At 40.2% G+C, this 22,216-nt stretch overlaps 1 protein-coding gene across 3 annotated transcripts in view; it reads right to left on the minus strand.

Moving 5' to 3' along the window:
* CDC42 (cell division cycle 42) overlaps window positions 1-21,354 on the minus strand; it is a 46,182-nt gene extending 24,828 nt beyond the window's left edge. Inside the window, exon 1 of one of the 3 annotated variants that reach the window (XM_082372852.1) lies at window positions 21,216-21,353. The gene's annotated coding sequence lies outside the window, so the exon portion shown is untranslated. Of the gene's footprint in view, window positions 1-20,235; window positions 20,898-21,215 lie in introns of those variants that run through there. The other 2 variants (XM_082372853.1, XM_082372854.1) reach the window with 2 other exon arrangements.
* Between the last annotated feature and the right edge of the window lie 862 nt (window positions 21,355-22,216).

Raw genomic sequence — 22,216 nt, forward strand, 5'->3', positions numbered from 1 at the left:
TCACGAACCAAGATACTTCAGAGGTGCTTTAAAACTGGTTCAACCCAAGTGTTCTCAAATGATAGTGCCAGTGGCAATACTTATATAGCATTTACTATATGCCACATACTGTTCTAAACATATTACACATATTCATACATTTCGTCCTCTCAATTCTGAGATATGTACTATACTGTCCCCATTTCACAGGTAAGAAAAGTAGGGCTCAACGAAGTTAAGTAACTAGACCAAGATTACTGAGCCCGTAAATGGCAGAACTGGAATTTAAACCCAAACAGTCTGTCAAGGCTCTGCTCCAAAATTCTATACTATACTACTTTCTCCTAAGAAGTGACATTAATCAAAACAAATATGATCACTACAAATGGAGTGGCAAGTATATACCTATGACAGTTGCCAGACTGGGAAGAGGAAGGCAGAGGAAGAAGCAAGAAACAGGGGTTAAGTTCATTTCCTATTTCTTCACCCTGCAGACAACCACTCAATCTTATTGGGGAGAAGGGAAGTGAGAAGAGAGAATTTGTAAGATAGAGTTCACTCTTCCCCTTTCTATCTATATACCCACAAATCTTCCATTTCTTATGCTTCCTCACCTGACAGTTCAGCAATCTATCAGAAACTGGTTGTGGATCCCCAGTTAAGAGCACTGGTTCAGGAGTCAGACTGGCTCTACCACTCTAGCTATGTGACCTTAGGCAAGCTATATAACTGCTCAGTTTTCCCTTAGCTCAAAAATGAAAATAGTAATACTTTTCTCATAGGGTAAGTTGATTGAATAAGATAATATATGTAAGGAATTCAAAACAGTGCCTGGCCTCTGGTAAACGCTTAGTAAATGTTTGCACCTACTCTTAAATGAGTAAAGGCACTTTTATAGTACTCATTGTCTTTACTACAAATGTAGTCAAATTTAGAGCTATCACTACAAAGGCGGTCATTTCAGAGTCAAGTTCCAATTTAATTAGGATTATTCTGCAAAGCATTTGACATGTATTATTAATAATTTCATGTACTGAAATGTCACCAGATGACCCACAGATGGGGAGGGAGTAGGGGGCCAGGGGAGAGACTTTGTTCTTGCAATATATACAATGCCAGCTTCAACAACATGGAGGAAACTAAGCCAGACATGTTTGTAAATCCTTATGTTAACTTCCTATTTAAACAACGTCAAATCACTATAACAGCAGAGTCTATGTAGTACCAATGTACCATTCTGCTATCCAGAGTGGCTAGAAAAGTTATTCTGCACCAATAACTAAGACTATTTCTCTTTAATAATGAAGTTCATTTGTACCAGAACTTGGAATTGGTTGGTGTTGAGCAACTTAAGGCATAAAAAATGATTCTGCCAATCATAAGGAAGATAAATTGTGAAATAAGGTGGATCTTCTACATTCCCTCCCAATACCTATCACTCCTCCTGACAGCCACACCAAAACCGTTATCTCCTACATTCTTAAATGCTTTGGAGGTCCAAATTACCCTTTGAGAATCTCAAAACTAAAGCCCCTTTAGTTTTCTGGGGTTCTTGAGCTCTGGATTTAAAGAGGCTATGGAACGCTCTCTTTAGTATCATTATTATTATTGGCTGGATGCCAACTAAACTCCACCAAACAATGCAATCCCTGAGGAAAAGGATTTGTATGCAGGGAAGGGAAAACGCTCCCAGCTACAGATGCCCTATCTTCCCATGCCCCATAGTTCATTCTAGGCACAAGGCACAAAGAGCATATGAAAAGATTTGGGGGTTAGGTATTTGCTAATAAGCTTGTTTTGCAAAAAATGTATATTCTCAATCAGACTATTATATCCCTTATAAAAAGGTGTCAAATATTAACAGTAAACAGTGTGAATAAAAGCCCCATCCAATTTTTGGTATTCACTGTGGTGAAAATAAGTGTTTGGTCTTTGTCCAGGATTCCTGTCACAGAGCTCCTAAAACCCTTGGAATTTCCCCTAAATGGTAGCAGAACCTTTTGTCATTCATAATGAGTCCCTTCCTAATAATGACTTAGGATGGAGCCTCTGATTAGCCCTGGGATGGGACTGCTCACCAGAAAGACCAAGTGATGAGAGGATTAGAACTTTCAGCCCTACCTGCCAACCTCAGGAAGAGAGGACGGGGAGGGGAGCACTGGAGATTGAGCTCTGTGAAAACTGGTGAACAAGAAGATTTAGAGAGTTTCCAAGTTAGTCAACACATTGTGCTGGAGAGTGCCTGCCTGGGGAGGACACGTACCCCATACCCCAAATCTGCCATCAGCCAGGCAGAAGGGTGGATAGCCTGGGTACCCCATCTGCAGCTGGTGCCTGAAGTGGAGGCAGTTTTGTGGGGATGAGCCCTTAAGCTGTGGGGTCTACACTAACTCTGAGAGTTAGTGTTACAATGGAATTGACAGAAGTGATGTCGGAAAAAGACACTACATTCACACTAACACAAAATACACTCAAAGTAATGCTCTTTTCATTTGAAACACATTTCCCCCTGAAGTAACCCATTTTCATACTTAGGATACAGGAAAGAGACATGCAGAATCAAGAGAGTAACAACTCTGAATAACAAGCCTTCCTTACCTATCCAATGAAACAGCTAGTCTGGTTAAAGGATTAAACAGAATAAATAAAATCGGCACCACGTGTCTCTCCTATCAAATCCAGTCACTTTAGAGAATATGGTTTATATAACCTTTTGCTGTCCTACCCAAAAATTCTATTACACCTCCACCATAGTTACCTTTCTCCCCCAAAAGAAGCAATACACTGTAAGAAAAATGTCTTTAAACCTTGAAATAAACATTTAGCTTCAAATAAACTTATGGGGCTTCCCTGGTGGCGCAGTGGTTGAGAATCTGCCTGCCAATGCAGGAGACACAGGTTCGAGCCCTGGTCTGGGAAGATCCCACATGCCGCGGAGCAACTGAGCCTGTGAGCCACAACTACTGAGCCTGCGCGTCTGGAGACTGTGCTCAGCAACAGGAGAGGCCGGGACAGTGAGGCCCGCGCACCGCGATGAAGAGTGGCCCCCGCTCGTCGCAACTAGAGAAAGCCCTCGCACAGAAACGAAGACCCAACACAGCCAAAAATAAATATGAATAAATAAATAAATTAAAAAAAAATTTATGAGAACCAAAATTTAAGAGTTCACCCAATATTACTTAAAAAAACAAAATAAAGAATAAGATTTTTTTTTTCAGAATTGGAATATTCCTTAATGAACTAACTAAATCCTATCATTTTGCAGATATTCTGGCCTAAATGCAAAGGACTTGCCCCTGTGCCAGTTAATACTCATGTACCCTGACATTCTTTCCCAACTCTTGAGAACTCAGGCAAATACAGAACAAGCCACCTAAAGACAGTTCTTTTTGAACTTCATGATTTGTTTTCAGAGTCCTCAGTAAATAGGAAATAATCTTAGAAAACTTTGGCACTCATTCCACCTGCCAATGCAGGGGACAAGGGTTCGCTCCCTGGTCCGGGAAGATCCCACATGCCGCGGAGCAACAAAGCCCGTGCACCACAACTACTGAACCTGTGCTCTAGAGTCCGCGAGCCACAACTACTGAAGCCCACATGCCACAACTACTGAAGCCCGCACACCTAGAGCCCGTGCTCCCCAACAAGAGAAGCCACCACAATGAGAAGCCCACGCACCGCAACTAGAGAAAGCCTGCACACAGCAACGAAGACCAAATGGAGCCAAAAATAAATAAATAAATAAATAAATAAATAAATAAATTTTTAAAAAAAGAAAGTCAAAGCAATTCAACTACTGCTCAAACTTATTTGCCCTAATAAAAATCCAAAAGAAGCTTAATATGATCAAGTAGTTTGCCTCCGTTTTGAATAATAAATGTATGCATTCCAATTTGAAAAATAAGTTAAAATTGGAATTCTATAAAATAACTTCCAATTATTAAAAAGTAGACAACCCTGTGTTGGAAGAGACAGTCCCCCATAGGTCTCTTGTGGTCCTACCCATCTTGCTAGGTATGCTAAGAATGCAAGACCCTGACCACTCTACCCAGGCCATGTCATAGGGTTGTGTCTGCAGCAAACAACCTTGAAGGATACAGTAATGTCTCCCTCTGGGACAAAGAGCAGGGTTGCCTTCTGCGTGCTATTAGATAGTAGGTTCCCCAAGCTCGGTGTTCCTCAGCTATGACACAAACCCACTGCATCTCCCACATGGAAGTCTTAGGCATAAGGGGAAGCAGCACACAACACACTGATCTCCTGATGCTGGCTGTAGCTTAATTAAATTCTTTGTCTCTGACCCTAGAGTCTCATGTCTTCTGCCAGCAGCCATAAAACAGTATCAGGCTAACATATTAGCTTGTAAGGAGCGTAAAATAAAATCCCCAACCCTGTTTACTTAATTGACTGAGCTTTGTGAGACACAATGATTTTGTTGTGAATTTAAGTTGTGTAAGTAAATAATAGAGCAATTAGATGGTTTCTTAGAATAATTATTAGGGTAGAGGCTAGGTAAGAACACCAGGTCTCAAATATTTCATTCATTACCCAGAAGTTTTCTTTATAGAAAATCCTCCTGAAATAATTAACATTTTTTTGCGCCTTGTCCTCCTCACTCAAGCCAGCACATGTTCCCTAGGAGCTGACTGGCTGTTTCAGTTGTTTATGTTCCATCTCCTAGGTGTCTGTTCTAACAGGAAGAAATTAGTGAAGGCCAGAATCCTATCATCAAGAAAGGTGGTAGGGACTTCCCTGGTGGCACAGTGGTTAGGAATCCTCCTGCCAGTGAAGGAGACACGGGTTTGATCCCTGGTCCGGGAAGATCCCACATGTTGAGGAGCAACTAAGCCCATGCGCCACAGCTACTGAGCCCATGTGCCACAACTACTGAAGCCTGAGCACCTAGAGCCCGTGCGCCGGAACAAGAGAAGCCACCGCAGTGAGAAGCCTGCACACCACAACAAAAAGTAGTCCCCGCTCACCACAACTAGAGAAAGCCTGCGCACAGCAACGAAGACCCAACGCAGCCAAAAAAATTAATTTTTTAAAAAAGGTGGTAAAGGGGCTTCCCTGGTGGCGCAGTGGTTGAGAATCTGCCTGCCAATGCAGGGGACACAGGTTCGAGCCCTGGTCTGGGAAGATCCCACATGCCACGGAGCAACTAGGCCCGTGAGCCACAACTTCTGAGCCTGCGCGTCTGGAGCCTGTGCTCCGCAACAAGAGAGGCCGCGATGGTGAGAGGCCCGCGCACCGCGATGAAGAGTGGTCCCCACTTGCCGCAACTAGAGAAAGCCCTCGCACAGAAACGAAGACTCAACACAGTCATAAATAAATAAATAAATAAATAAAAGAACGTGAATTTCTTTTAAAAAAAAAAAAAGTGGTAAAATAAGAAATTAAGTATTCACTGGTTTTGCTTTAAATAAGGCTAATAAAATTTTTAACTTTTCAAAAACCAAACCTTATTTTGTTCTCTCCTATCCTCAAATAGCTGTAAGCTTATTTTCCCCCAAAATTCCACTTACTCACCTCTAGAATTAAGTCATTATAGAAAGTTAAAGGACAAAGTCTCCATGGTACATGTCCAAGAGCCCTGTTGTTGATTTTTTGTTGACTTTTTAACGTGAGACTGTCAAATACATGCAAAATTGGTAGATATTTCACCAAAATATAGTCAAAGAAATCAGGGAAGTAAACTTGGGCAGAATGCAAGTGATAACACTACTGCAGCCTTTGCTTTCTGGGAAAGATACTGGGTTTTTCTCCCCTCCCCTAAATGTACTTTCCAGATGTTTCATAGAACAAAAGTATCTTTGGGCAAAAACATCTCAAATTCTTCATGTATCTCTCTCCCACAAAATGGTTGCAAAATTCCTAATATCTCCAGCTGCCAATTAAATGCATTAACATATGCAAAGTGATGAAAGGCAAACATTAGGCACTCATTAAAGCAATTATTCAATTCTTCCATTTTCTGCCACTTGTGAAAGAAACTGATAAATACTGTGAAACCACAACCTACATGAAAGAGTAGAGAAGCGGGTGTCAAATTAAGGTTCTATGGGTCCTTGAGATGACAAAAATGAAGCAACTGTCAGGGAAAAAAGTGCTGACAGTAGCACTCATAAAATGAAAGATTATGATTCTATGTGGTAAAAGATGTTTTCAGCAGGGCTAGAAGTTTGCTGTGTCAGCTTCATTTCTGAAAATGACTTCATTCCGAAATGTCTGATCCAATAAGAACGTGAGTCCTTATTTTTACTACCATGCTGAGTTTTCCTTCTTCAAATTGGCAAAAAGTAAGGTATGCTAGCCAAAGTAATCATTTTATATTGTCTTTGTGACCAAAAAAAATTTTAGTCCAATTAGTAAATATCTACATAAGCTATATAACTTTTGAATGTAATATTTCAAAACAATTTGGAAAAATTGAATAGTATGCAATAATGTATAAGAGTACTCAGTATCTGATTAGAAGAGAATGGATATTACAATAAGATTTTCCCTCAAAATATTCAAGACTCGTAGATTTATTCATTCAGTCAACAAGCCTTTATTAGGCACCTAATAAGTGCCAAGCATTGTCCTATACATAGCCATATCCCCCTCTGCCTGCAACAAAGTTCATGTCCTCTTGGGGCAACAATCCAAAGTGGCATATACAGACAATAACCAAATAAGCATCACCCCCCATCCCATATTCTTCCTTAATAGTATTACTAATACTGACACCCTTATATGCAATTTTCCCATTCTGGTCTCTTAATCAAGGGCAACATAATTCTGTTCTCTTAAGAAAGGGCAAGGAGATTTTAAGACACACTCAAACCTCCCCTCAGTTTCCTGCAAAAGACCAGATAACAAAAGATAGAGCATTTCACACATCCCAAATCTCAAGTCTGAATCTGCCACAGCTCTGAGGTCTTGACAACCTGGGGAATAGGACTGAAACTGCAGAACTAAGTATGCGTCTTACTTGGCCCACCTAATCAATTGCCAACTGTCTGACACTATTTAAATTATCCAATATGGTTTGGTGCTTATTTCAATGTCTATGCCTTTATCCACATCATATCATCTCTCCAAACCTTGGATGTCTAGCCTTACAACTCACCCTATTTCTATCCTAACTTACCACCCCCAAATCCCACCTTAACTGAAACACCTTCCCTAATTATTCCAGCTAGCAAAAACTGCCCAAATGGGGATTTCCCTGGTGGTCCAGGGGATAAGACTCCACATTCCCAATGCAGGGGGCCCACGTTCCATCCCTGGTCAGGGAAATAGATCCCGCATGACGCAACTAAAAGCTCCCACGTGCCGCACCTAAGACCCAGCTCAGCCAAATAAATAAATAAATATTTTTTTTAAAAAACGAAACTGCCCAAATTCTCTGAACTTCCATGGCAAGGCCCTTCTTAGCTCTTAAATCTCATATTTCACACTCCTATCCCCAACACTCTCCATGCTCTAGCCACACAAGTCTCATTATATTCCTCAAACATGCCGAGCCCTGTCCTGCCTGCAGGTCTTTATACGTGCCAAATATGCCTTCCCCTGCTCATAACGCTGTTGACTTCTCCTCCTTCAGATCTCAGCTCAAATCATCATCTCCTCAGAAAATTCTCCCCTAAACACACTATCCAGATTACTATCCAGTCCCCTTCCCCCTTACTTCCATCATACTACCCTGTTTATTTCCTTTACAGTATGGTCATAATCTATAATTATTTTGTTTATGTTATATTGCAGTAAAGGAAGACAGATAAAAAATTAGGAAATCTCTGTGAGGGCAGGGACTCTGATGTATTCCCAGAACACAGATCAATACTGGACACCGTAGGTACTCACTCAACAAATGTAAAACACAACTGAGCACTTAGTCATATTGTTTTTATTCACATAAGTTTGTGTTTATTCTAAAAGATTTTAAGCTCTCAGAGAAAAAACTAGGCTTATACTTTATCATCTCCTTCCCAAGGCACTTAATATAGTACTGAGCAAGAAAAAATTAAAATTTTTAATGTATGTGATCCCAGCAAGTTACTTCACTTCCATACCTTAATTTTCTCTACAATAACATCTAACTCACAAAACTGCTACAAAGAGAAACTAAGCAATGTACATAGAACTATTAATTATCACCTGGCACAGAGTAAACACCTAATATGGCACCTTACTCTTATCCCCAATTAAAATTTGCAAAAACCAAAAGGGCCCTATGATAAAGATCGGAACCACTATCGTAAAATGAAAGCATCTAAATACTATAAATAAGAGGAAACTAAGAAAAATCCTTGCTTCTACTTGACAGGGTTATTTGCTAACTTGATCAATCCTTTCTAAATAAAATCCCCTGGATCTGATCTCAAAGAACAGTTTAAACTAAATGTCACATTTGTAGCAAGAGGATTTGGAATGTTACAGAAAGGGTTGTACCCACCTTCACTTAAAGAAGAGACAAAGTAATAATCATAGAACAAATATTTATCAAGTCTCTAATATGCCAAAGGAAGACAATATAGAGTAGGAGTCAAGCACAAAATCTTTCAATTCAAGTAGCCCTAAGCTCACATCCCCATTCTTGTGTGACTTGGGGCAAGGTTACCTCTTTCCAACACTCTTGTTTCTCCATTTGTAAAGCAGAAATAGTATTACCATCACAGGTTGTAAGAATTAACTGAGTTACTCCTCTGTACAGCACTTAACGCTCAAATATAAGCTCTTTTAATCATTGTGAAGTGATCCAGATAAACAGTCAATTCAGAATTTGATTATCTAAGCAATCTTCTGTAGGGGGTTGTGTTTATACTCCGTCCAAGTGCAAAGTGAAAGCCAATCATGTACCCCTGAAAACAAAATGTGGTTTTAGATTAGGACATAATACACAAGGCAAATTTTTGCTTTCAAAAACTATCAGAAACAATATGAAACAAAGTTTCCATGTCTAGGCCAGTACCTACCAAAATTTAATATGTACATTCATTCTTTGATCTGGCAATTCCACTTCTAAGACTTTCTCCAAGTATGCAAAGAGGTAGACACAAGGATATTTACCACAGCCTTGCTTGTAGGAGCAAAAGACAGAAGACTACTGACATGTCCACCAACAGGGGAATGGTAAAATAGGTTATAATACAAAGGAATATCATGCAACTATTTAAAAAGAATAAGCTCTAGTGCCTGTTATGGACTAAACTGTGCCCACCCCCACCCCCTGGCTGCCACAGATTGATATGTTGAAGTGATAAACACCAGTAACTCAGAATATAAGTTAGAGATAGAGCTTTTAAAGAAGTAATTAAGGTAAAATGAGATCATATTGGTGGGCCCTCATCTAATATAACTTGGTGTCCTTATAAGGAGATTAGGACACAGACAAAGAGGGAAGACCAAGTGAAGACACTAAAAGTCCACCATCTATAAACCAAGGAGAGAGGCCCTCAGAAGAAACTAACCCTGCCAACACCTTGATTTTAAACTTCCAGCTTTTAGAACTGTAAGGAAATAAATTTCTGTTGTTTAAATCACCCAGGCTATGGTACTTTGTTAGAGTAGCCCTAGCAAACAGTGCCAATACAGAGCCAATGTGCAAGATCTTCAAGATATATTAAGTTTTTAAAAAGCAAAGTGCAGAAGAGTTGTGTATAACATGCCGATTTATGTATGTGAATTTTTTTATGGAGAGGAGATACACATACACTTACAGGTGCAGAGACTATGTACAAAGACACTTACAGGTGCAAAAACACATCTGCTAGACAAAAGTGACTGCTTCTGGGAAGAGGATAAGGGTGTGTCTGGGATGGGATGGGTAGACTTATTTTTCATCATATTCTCTTTTGTACTGAAGTTCTCACCATATGCATGTAATATTTTCTTTAATTTTAAAAACAAAACTATCAATTAAAATGAAAAGATCTCCAAAACACATTCAACAATTAAGAAAAACACCACAAGCAAACCTGGTCTAAAAGTTATCAAGTCCTAAACTCACCAAAATCTCTGATCTATTTCATGAGCGTAAGCATTTTTTTTAATGCCCTGCATTGTATTGTATTCTAAGAGCCATAAAAACATCCAGTCATTTGTCTCAATAATTCCATTTCATACACTTAGTACTGCAATGTAAATCACTCAATTTACCAATGTATTTCAACAATTAAAACATTTTTATTCCCATTTTTGAAAAAAATAATTCCACTTCAGATAATTTATCCAAAATTAAGAAAATACTTTATCAAGAAACAATGAAATGCCATAACATTACAACAGAAAAAAATGATTAAGTAACAATACACCAGAGGATGAAATGCTATATATATTAAAAATAGTTGTGAAGACTACCAACATAGTAAACAATGTAAAAAAACAAACCCAAGAAGAGTTAACAGCTGTGCTGGAGTGTGTGTATATCAGTTAAAGGACAAAAAACAAGTGCGTAACGGATCTTATTCAATCTTCACTGCGTCAGGACACAAGTTAGAATCTAAAACATGTTACAACAGACTTATGTTCTTCCAAGAAACAACCCTATATACTATAAAAGTCAGCAAAATATTTAAGTACCTATTATAGCAGTACACTGGATAAGGCAGAAACCCTGTCTTTAAAACATTTTAGTAATTTACTGAATGCCTACTCTGTGCCAAACACTATGCTAGATAGCTTGACATACATCACCTTGTATATTTTACTGGCTATAAGCAGAAGAGATTAACACAATTGTAGTAGTCTGCTACAAAATTACACTATAAACTACAAGTTCCATAGATTTTCAAAAGAGTAATTAATAAAATATGGGGGTGGTCTAGAAGAACAAGAATAAATCTCTAGTTAGATAGAATACCAGGAGAAAGGGCACAAGTAGCGCTAGCCTGCAAAGTGAAAGAAACACACACACACACACATGCACACACAGGATGAGTTCAAGTCATACAGACTGAAAGCTAAGCAGAGGAACTTTCATTTAACGTGGGTGGGGACAGGAGGCTACCATTTCTTTCTGATCCATGAACAAGTTTTTTTTAGGAATATCAATCTTGTACCTGTATTCCAATGAACTGTCAAAGGTAACCAGATAAAGTACAGGAACTCAGCTAAGAAACTACTTTAATAATCCAAGATTTACATGAAGGACCTGTACTAGGGTAGTAATTGCATGGCAGTAGAGAAGAAACAGTTGACCAGTTTGGGGGTGGAGGGTGGGTTTGTTTAAGGAGGTAGTAAATTAAGAAAGAAGTTTTTTTTAGTTTGGGAAATTACAGGATAGGTTTGTACCACAGATAAATGGAGAAGTTGGAAAAAGAAATCTTAGGGTCAAGTTGTTATGTTCTTAAAGCACTCTTGTGAGAAAACATGCAAAAGAATAGCCTTTCCAGAATCAGAACACAAGAATTTGGTCCTAAGTCTATCAAGGATGAAATCACGTGCCAGTCTGTATCAGAAATCCCACATACAAGCATACATTTGCAGAAAAAAAAAAAGTTACTATATTACCTAGACAACACACACACAGTAAAATGAGTGACAAACTGAGAACCTTTCTTTGAACAGGTTACCAGGTGAGAGGCCAACTACAAAACTAACCATGATCATTTAGACTTTGTTATATCTAATGAGGCAGAGGTACCTACATTCAGATCCTCATATAATCTATTTTACAACCTACAAGCCATTTTTAAACCAGATTACCAAGATTCTGAATCAAAGCAGTCTACCAATTTTGATGTAAAATCTGTTAACGGGGTGAACTTCTACAGAAGCACTCAACTGTGTGCTCGAAGAAATAATTTGACAAAGAATAAGAGATGCTATAACATTTGCACTAAATTCTATGTCAATGCAGTACAGCTGGCATGACTGCAGGCTGCATAGCAGTGAGTAACAGTATAGTTCTATTCACTAAAAGAGATCAAGAGAAACAGAAACAACAAAGAGTTGCAAAGACTGAAAAACAACCAATATGTGTTGGCAACAAATCTGCTTTTAAAGGACACTTTGCAACCAAAGACAACACCATCAAAGCACAAACTTCTACCTTGATTATCAATTGTTTCTATGGAAATTATATACACACACCGTATTTTGAGAAGCTAAGTTCCTATAATGATATTCCAGATGTATCATGGAATACATCTGTTTAATGTCTATTTTTAAAGACTTCATATAAAATTAAGCAAAACAGTACCTGTCACTGATTAAGAGTGACTACAGTAATTCCCTCTATCTACAACGCTCTTCCCTGGATGACTCATTCAGTCACATCCCCGACAGATCTTTGCTCAAATATCATTCTGGAGTTGAGAACTCCTCTGACTACCTTATTTTAAATTGCAACCCAAGTTCTACAAACCCAGAAGCACTCCACTGTACCCTGCCTCTCCTTCTTCATTTTTAGCCAAACACTTATCTCCAACTCACACACCAGTATGTCAATTTCATGGGGACAGAGATCTGTTTGGTCTACTGTATTCACTGCTATATCCCCAATACCGAGAACAGTGACTTTGCACACAAAGGGTTGTTGAATTCACAAATTAATAAAATAGTATGGGTTAGAGATGCAGCAAGTCAAAAAAACTTGTTCTTTGGACTCAGAATATACCCGTTAGTGGGTCCTCTAATCTCCTAAACCCTCATCTATTACTATCTGGATAAACAACAGAACAAAACAAAATTTAATACCCTCTGAGAGAGAAGGATTCTATTCCTAAAGCTTAAGTCACGTCCACAGTCTGAATTAGCTGAAGTAGTTAACAGCAAGTGTTTAATAGCCACCCAGCATCATTTTTGGGAATAAATACCCTGTATCATCTCTAGCAACTCTATTCTCTATTCTGTTCTAGTAATGCACAATTCTACAGACTTTTTTTTTTTGGCCTCATGGCATGCAGGATCTTACTTCCCTGACCAGGGATTGAACCCTCGCCCCTTGCAGTGGAAGCACAGAGTCTTAACCACTTGGCCACAAGGGAAGTCCCTCTACCAATTTTTAAACTAGCAAGAAGACGATACTTTCCTAGAAGAAGCAGGATCCCCACAAAGTATGTGTATCACATTGTGTTTTCAACTATATCAGAGTGACATAGTTAATGTAAACAATCTTACACTGTCATTTTATAATTAAAACATGCTTCTAATTTTGGAACAATGCACTCAGATTTAAATCAATTAAAATAGTGTATAATGAACTTAAGGAATCACATAATTGCCAAAAAGTTATCTCCAGAATCTGCATCTTCAAAAAATCTTTGCCACTGATTAGTTCTATTTTAAAAGCTGCTTCTGTGTCTTAGGTTTCCTTTTTTAGAGTGTGTTTTAATATTTGTAAAGAATCATCTCATCTTCATATTTTAACAAAGAGAGGCAGAGTGCAAGAGACAGATTTTTTTGTAAGAGCAGAAATGATACCAATTTCTCCAACTGAAAGTAGCAGAGGTAAAGAATTTCGTGCCAATAGAAAACAAACTTTTGTATCTTCAACATAATGTGTCACATTCAAGACATGAATTAATCTTGCTCCTGAAGAAAAATTACTCAATTACCAAAAAACAATAATTTTTTAAAAAGAACTAAGACAGCCCAACCTAAGTCCTTAACCCCAATCCTGATACACAAAATGATGTCTTTTCCCCACTCTCCCACCTCTCTCAGATAACTATCCAATAATAAGTAAAATGACTTTTCTGTTCCTGGCTCTGATTTAACTAGAATCAAGGACAAGTTTTAAGGCAAATACATCTTCATTTCCATGTAACACATGCAACCAGAAAAAAAAAATTAATGTAAAAGATGGGATCTGGGGTGGGTTTTTGTTCTTGTGAGGGAGAATTGGATTGGGCAGTATGTATGATAAGAAAAAGAAAAGGAAATATGTCAAATTATAAAATACAAAAAACTTAGATTACTACCACAAACTCCTAAAAAACTTCTCATGTATGTTAACAATTATTTTTTTTTAAACATAGAAATTCTTTGGATCGCAAATAAAATAGTTAAAAATTATATGACTTTCAGAGCTTTAAAAAAATGGCTTTGAAATTACCGCAAGCTTTTCAGAATACTGGAAAACAATAAATACCTAAACTAGGATCACTGATCCAAGAACAAAGGAAACTGGAGACAGTGACTCCATTTCAGAAATTTCCTTTGTAGCCACTGGACAATCACTTCCCCAGTCCCTAATAATGGTCTGCTTTTCCCTTCCAATACCTTGCCCCATTTTTAAGTTGAGATGGAGTTACTCCCCCTCAGACACCCCAAAGATGGGTTTTATACGTAAAATGCTAAATTTCATCCCAAGGAACTACATATTAGCAATTTCTGTACAACAGCTCTTGAGTGGGGTTTAGGCCACAGCAAGAATAGATAATCTATGGCCTCTGCTGAAGCCTCTACCTTTCACGTGCCTCAGTAACTTGAGAAAATTTTTCCCATTTTTCTACCCATAGCAAAGCCACACCAACAGCCCCTGAACCTAATAGAGATTAACAAGCCACGAGACACTAGCATCTCCCAGTCCACTTTCTCAAAGCTTTAGAGGGTGTTCCATGGGTGGGGGAGGCAGGGCCGTCACCAAACAAGTTTAAGAAACACTGAATTAGGACTTCCCTGGCAGTCCAGTGGGTTAAGACTCCGCACTCCCAATGCAGGGGGTGCAGATTTCCATCCCTGGTCACGGAAGATCTCATACGCCGCATGGTGCAGCCAAACAAACAAAAAAAAAAACACTGAATTAAACAGAATTTCTGATGATCTAACTTCTATGAACCTTTAATAAACTTACACACATCATGAATTTCCAAGATGGGGATATAATAAGTAGGGTTTCCAATTTATTTGATACCTACCCCCATGGAAATCTCTTCCAGGTATTCTGAAACACACCAGAGAAACAATACCGGCATTACCCTTAAAATTTAAATTATCCCTTATCCCCATCTCCACTGATTATTATAAACTCTTAGGATGAACTAACATTCCCTTTGGCCTTATGAACAAATAAATCATATGACCTAAAATAATTCAAACATTTTCATAGCTTATATTTTGTAGTATGTATACTATTTGTACACTTTCTGAAACAAATGAGGGTATTAGATTTTGATTTAAACCCCAGCACTCTAATATTCACAGGAACTATCCATTCATTCCTAGTTATCTGATAAATGAAATTTTACATTTTAAAATCTAAGTTTATTTTTAAATCTTACTGTTAATCTTAAACTTCACAATAAAAATATAGTTTTCTGGGCTTCCCTGGTGGCGCAGTGGTTGGGAATCTGCCTGCTAATGCAGGGGACACGGGTTCGCGCCCTGGTCTGGGAAGATCCCACATGCCACGGAGCGACTAGGCCCGTGAGCCACAACTACTGAGCCTGCGCGTCTGGAGCCTGTGCTCCGCAACAAAAAGAGGCCACAATAGTGACAGGCCCGCGCACCGCGATGAAGAGTAGCCCCCGCTTGCCGCAACTACAGGAAGTCCTAGCACAGAAACGAAGACCCAACATAGTAATCAATCAATCAATAAATAAATCTTTAAAAAAAAAATATATATATATATATAGTTTTCTGGCAAAGTAATAAGTGATATAGATGGTTTAATTCTTCAGAAGATTCTAAAATTGAGCTCCTCTCAAATAGCATTCAGCTGGTGAAACAAATACTAGTAACTACAGTGAAGTTGTATTAGGAATGAAAATCCTTGAAACCACACATAACAATGATTCTTTGTTAAGAAACTTTATTCTTTCACTTCCTACTCCTCTTCATCTGCTTTTAAACAGATTTAAAAGCAAACCAAAAAATTAAAAAAATTACAAATATCCTTAAATTGCCTACCAACAAAGCAAATGGATTGTAGCTGAAATCTTGCTTATGATTTCTTCTACAAAATTTATCATCTCATACTTTTAACACTAATTAACATGGTATTCTTTCATTCCACCTCCATTTCTCCCTCTGGTTTCATTTGATCTGTTATTCTCAATCTTTTCTGTTTACACAAGGAGTAACAAAAAGTGATCATCTTTTTAGCTGAAAACAATGGCTGTGGCTTACTATCCAACAGTAGACAGCTTCATATTGCCATCTGGGACACAGAGAATGGACACAGGTGTGCCTGAGACATTGATCCCCCAGCTCTCCTGGGGCTGCAGCACCTCTAGCCAGCCAAGAATAGTCTTATCCATTTACTCCAGTGTAGCATACAATATTTTTCTCTGTCTCCCTTGATTTGAAAAGGGTTAGGAAACATTGCTCTAGAGCATACACTGCTACATCAAATAGTGTAAGAAAAAAGAAAAATTAAAGAAAAATTCAATCAAGTCCTTTAAAAATAGCAATAATTTTTTCAGGATGGTAGCTATATTAAGACTTGATTTTAGTTATTAACATTTTCCCTTGGGACTTCCCTGGTGGTACAGTGGTTAAGAATCTGCCTGCCAATGCAGATGACACGGGTTCGAGCCCTGGTCTGGGAAGACCCCACATGCCACGGAGCAACTAAGCCCATGCACCACAACTACTGAGCCTGCACTCTAGAGCCCACGAGCCACAACTACTAAGCCCTTGTGCCGCAACTACTGAAGCCCACGGGCCTAGAGCCCGTGCTCCACAAGAGAAGCGACCACAGTGAGAAGCCCATGCACCGCAATGAAGAGTAGTCCCCTCTTGCTGCAACTAGAGAAAGCCCACGCACAGCAACGAAGACCCAACGCAGCCAAAAATAAATACATAAGTAAATAAATTAAAAAAAAAAAACCAAACATTTTCCCTTGAGATTGGAGATATGATTTTAGTAAAAAAAAAAAAAAAAGCAGAAAACATTTTTTACATTTGATCGGCTAAATGCCAACTTTGTATTTCACCTGTTTTCATAACCAACAATTATGTGAACGATCCTAATCATATGCTCTTCGTAACAATTAGTTTTCCACAAAAAGTCACTGCGTTCAAACATGTAACTGTACTCAAGCTCAAGTAGTTCTAAAACTAGAATTTAAGATTATTTATTTATTATTAAGTGGGTAATGACTCTTTAGTAACTAAACAACACATTAGTTCCTGATAATGAGCACAGACATGCGGCGATTCTACACAACACACAAGAAACTATAACTCAATCCTTTAAAAGCCAAATAGGTTTCACATTCACTTCCTGATTACAATCCTTGCAATAAATTCTGATATGCTGCCTGAAAGAGACCAGGTTATACTTAAGTAGGGGGAAAAACAAAAATAAAGCACTCAACACTTTCTGTGAAATCCAGCAGTCTTAAAGAGGGTGCTTCAAACATCAAGGTGCATAAAAATCACTTGGGGATTTTGTTAAAATTCAGATTCTGATTCAGTAGGACTGGGATGGAGCCTGATATTTCTAAGGAGCTCCAAGCTGATGCTTAGGCTCCTGGTTCACAGACTACATACTGCATACTTGAGAACTTACACCCCTACTTCCATGACACTGGTTAAGATAATGGATAAAAATTTAAAGCAGACACCAATCCTCACCTCATTTAATTTTTATGGTTTCATGAGATTAATCTGGGGGGGGGGATGGTTATTAAACTGTTGACGTTTGAGAGAAACGCAGATAACTTCTGAAAGGTGGGGGCATTAAGAGAGGTTGTAATAATAACAAGGGCAAACACCTACAGAGCACTTACTATGTGCCAGTGAACTGTCTTAAGTACTTCACTTAGATTAACTGATTCTCCTAACACTGTGAGGTAGAAACTATTGCCAGCCCTATTCTACAGAAGGGAAACTGAGTGACAAAGACTTTACTCAGATTGCATGTAACTAATAAATGCCAGAGCCAGGATTTAAATCCAAGCAGTCTAGTTCCAGAGTCTACACTTTTAATCACTATACTAACAGTGTCTTTCCCAAGAACATACAACAACAGAATTAAAATAGCAAATCAAAATGGCTTACTCTTAGAGAAAATGATGCAAGTGTTAGAAGTGTAAAGTGTTAAAGAACAGAGTGAGCAACAGAGGTTCTCTTCAGGTGACTGACCACTGAGGCATGGTGAACACCATGACTTAACAATATGTAGTATTTTGCTCTATTAGAAATTGTTCTGGACTTCAGCATAATAGCTAAATAGTTGAAAAAAAAATTTTTTTTAATGGGAGACCATTTCGGTGGCAAAAATGGGGTTTCACTTCATGGAATAAGCAGTTTGAGACCAATGTCCCAGGGGCGACTAGTAACGAAGAGTTCTGACATGCAGGACTTATAATAGCAGCAGTGGCAGACATAGCTGAAATGACAAGTAATGAAAATTGCTTTAGCAAAAATATTTTGGACTGAAGGGATGAGTAATTAAAATAGAAACGTAAGGGACAAAGCATAACATGACCAAGAATTTGATACTGTTGAGTTGAGGGGAAGAAGTGGAAAAATTAAACTGCTATTTCAAACAAAGAAATACAGGAAGGAAACAAACATTAAAGTCCGAATAATTTTTAGGAGAATAAGAACTGGTCATCAGAAAAGATTTTCTAAGCAATGGTTAACTGTTCAGACAGTACAGCTGCAGAAGATATAGGACTAAACAGATGGATATGGTCAAACAAAAGTAGATGAGTAATCATCACTTCAATGAGCCCAAATATGAATATGGCTGACCAAGCACAAAAGAGGTCCCAGGAAACAGTACACAGGCCTACAGAATATGCAGAAAGTGAAAATATTAACCCTCAGACATCACATTCATTCATTTGACAAACATTTCTTGAGACACATCATGGGTCTGGCACTATTCTAGGTGCCAGGGATACAGGGGTGACCATACCAGGTCAAAAGCCCTGCCTTCAAAGACTTACATTCTAGTGGGAGAAACTAACAGACTTGGAAGAGAATACTGAATATTGAAAGCCTAGAATGAAGCCCTTTAATATAGGAGAATATACAGATCTATTTATGGGACATAAGTTAACAAAATATTAACCCCTCCTTCCCCAGCAGAGGAAACTCTGTAGCCTGAAGTGTTGCTCATTAAGCATTCTTTGTCCTCTCAAAAAAGACCCTAAAATGATAAATGTATTTAAAATATATCTACAAATCAAGTACAATTTGACTTTTACTTCCAAGAATTGCTATAAGTACTACTCCCAGACAGGCAGCACAATAAGTTGTACTTCTAAGTTTTCCAAATGCAACACTTCTTGGATCAAAACATTTTATTAGTGTAACCATTTTTAAAATAACTGGAAATGCTTCTATAATATACCACAAAATTATAAGTGGAAAAAGTATCCGAATAAAAGAAAACAAATCTTGAAGTACAAAAAAGTCAAGATTTGGGCTTGGTGGACTTTAAAAGAATCTCACCAATATTTGATTTTAGCCCCTGACTACCCTACGCTGTAACACCTGCCTCAGACTGCCAAAAAATTAAGTTCAACTGAGTACAGGTGTCAGTTATTACATGCAAACATTTTAAGAGGCTGTGACACCTTCTGGGTCTTGTCTACCAACACCTACACACTACAGAAAGCTGATTTAAACCTACCACTTCTTTTAAGTGTTTCTTAACGAGCAATCTGTTCTCTCTATACAAATAAGGAGAAACAATATGAAAATACTCGTTTCAACATTAACTATCCTTATAACAATGCATTACACAGTTGGATCTCATTTGCTTTACAATGCTAACATTTTTCTGTGCTACAGTACCCTGGATGTACCTAACATTTTGGAGAACAAATACTGTGATCCCCAAAGTCTGAAAATGTTACTCACTTAAGGTTTTTTGGTTAAAAAACCAAAACCTGTTTTTAATTACAAAATTAAAGTGACTAGCAAGCAAAGATTAGGTGTAAAATGAACTGATTCTCTTTTCACCACACCCTTGCCACAAAAAATGCACGAGTGTAGACTTAGGTACACACTCTGAATCAGTAAGTCATATGGGAGAAGTTAAACAATCTGGGAATGTCATTTTGGACCAAAGAAATGCTTCCACAAATAAATTAACTTCATTCCAGTACTCAATGGGATCTTTAAAGTTACTGCCTACGCAAGTGTTGTCTTACGCTTTATTTCCTGGCACAAGCTCATCTTGAGATTTTAAACCTTCCTGGCTTTTAGATGCATATGAGACGGCCAGGATTTCAAAAGGTTATCTCTGAATACGATGAGTTGGGAAACAGGCAGGATCTGCCACTGGGTGACCCAACCGAGCCAACAAAATGCTGTCTTAATTTAGTGAGTCCCTGACTTGTAGGAGTTAAAAACTCTCACCCCTTATATTGCGATGACGTAATCTTCCCCACTGCATTTCTCTTGGACTTAAAGGGGAGGACCAAAAAAAAAAAAAAAAAAAAACGAACAAAGAAAATTTCCCCCTAAAGAGAGGAATTAGGCAAACGGCAGAACGACAGTTTCGGGAGGTGGTTAGGTAACTCCCTGAAAGGGAAGCTTCAGCTGAATAGGCAGGGAGAGTTGGAGAAGGAAATGTAAATGGTATTAGGAACTCGACCTAAGGCAGGAATAAAGGAGACCGGAGAAGCGGTGACCAGGCCCACCCCGCGGGACAAGGCGTCGGGCTGCGGGACCGCTGAGGGAGGCGCACGGCAAGCAAAGCCCCGGGCCGTCAGCGAGCCGCGCGCTGCCCGGCCGCCACTTCCCCGCCGCGCTCGCAGTCCGCTCCCCTCCCCCCGCCCGCCGCAAAATGTCCGCGGCGGCGCCCGGCGAAGCAGGAAGTCGAAGCCGGGGCGCGGGGGGCAGACCCGGCCTGGGAGCCCGAGTCACCGCCACCCTGCGCACCCCAGGCGCACGCCAGCGGCTCCGCGGTCCATGGCGCCCCGGACCGCCGCCCGCCCTAGGGGTCCGCGGCGCCGGGGGGAGGGGAGCAGGGCGGTCGGGATGGGTGTGACCCTTTCCTTCCGCCGCTGCCAGGTGACAGCCCGGCCCCGGCCGCGCCCTCGGCCCGGCCCCGGCGTCCCGGCCGCACACCTCTTGGCTGACCTGTGCCCCCCAGCCTTGCCCTCCGAGACCCCCTCCGCTCCGTCCCCCGACAGAACCCGGACCCGCGCGAGCCCGGACGGCGCCGCGCGAGCCCGGCACCCCCCCCCTCCACCGCGCGCGCCCCACGATCCGAGGCTTCCAGGGATCCCAGAGATGGGGTGTCCCCCCCGGACGGGAAGAGGCCGGGGGCGGCGCGGCGGGGACCGGACTGTAGAGAGGCCGCTCCCGCGGGGAGCCTCGGGCCCCGCACTCACCTCAGCTCCTCCGCCGGGGCGTTGGCAGCAGTGCGCGGGGTCTCCTCGGCTGCCGGACAGGGGCACGCGCCTGACGTCAGCACGCAGGACACGCACGGTTGGGTGCCCGCGGAAAAGGGAGGGACCGGGAGGCGAAAAGAGGCAGAGCGGTTCCGGGCGGGGCCTGAACTCATCCCCTGCCCGGGCTTTGGCCGCCTAACGCGCACGCGCCAGCCAGCGCCGCTTGCTAGTTGGTGGCTGGTATCCGTAACTCTTTCTCCAGTGGTTCTGCTGAATTTGTAATAATGCTATAAACGGTCGTTTGCGAAGCGCTTCCACTAACATGTCTTTTGATCTTTGCAACCTTACAAAGTTTTATCATCCCGATTTTGCAGAGAAGACAGTGGCTACTCAAACAGGGGCAGTGACTTGCCCGAGATCACACTACAAGTGGACAGCCTCCTGACTCCCCAGGCCTGTATTCACTCCGCCTTGGCGTGAGAGCTGAGGCCTCGCTTCTCATCTCTGCCAACAACCCACTGTCCCTCGCTCCAACCACATCGGTCGTCTTTTGGTTTAGAGACTTCCTCCCCACCGAAAGGCCTCGCACTCACCGTTTCTCCTGGCTTCCTCCTCTTCAGCTCTTCCGTTGGCTTTCAGCCTTCAAATGTCACTGCCTTCCTGATCATCCTACCCACACAGCACCTGTTTATCATGTGTCTTTCCGGCTAGTGTGCAAACTTCGGGAGAATAGGAACCTTCTCTGTCTTTTCTCAGATGTTTCCCAGTGTTAGAGGGAAATAGCTTATCTTAATAATAGTTCGTTTATTGATGACTACCACAGTTATTTGGCCAAGAAAAACACCTATTTCCAATATAGTTAATAGTCGTATTTTCTTTTGGACTTTTTAATTACACAAGAAGAATAACTACATTTTTTGAGTGTTTACTATAGGTATGGTGCTAACAGGTTTGCATGTAATAGTAGGTAATATAAAATTCATAACCACCCTATAAGTTAA

This window comes from Balaenoptera borealis (assembly GCF_965194805.1).
Source record: "Balaenoptera borealis genome assembly, chromosome: 1".
In the NCBI taxonomy this organism is placed as follows: Eukaryota; Metazoa; Chordata; class Mammalia; order Artiodactyla; family Balaenopteridae; genus Balaenoptera; species Balaenoptera borealis.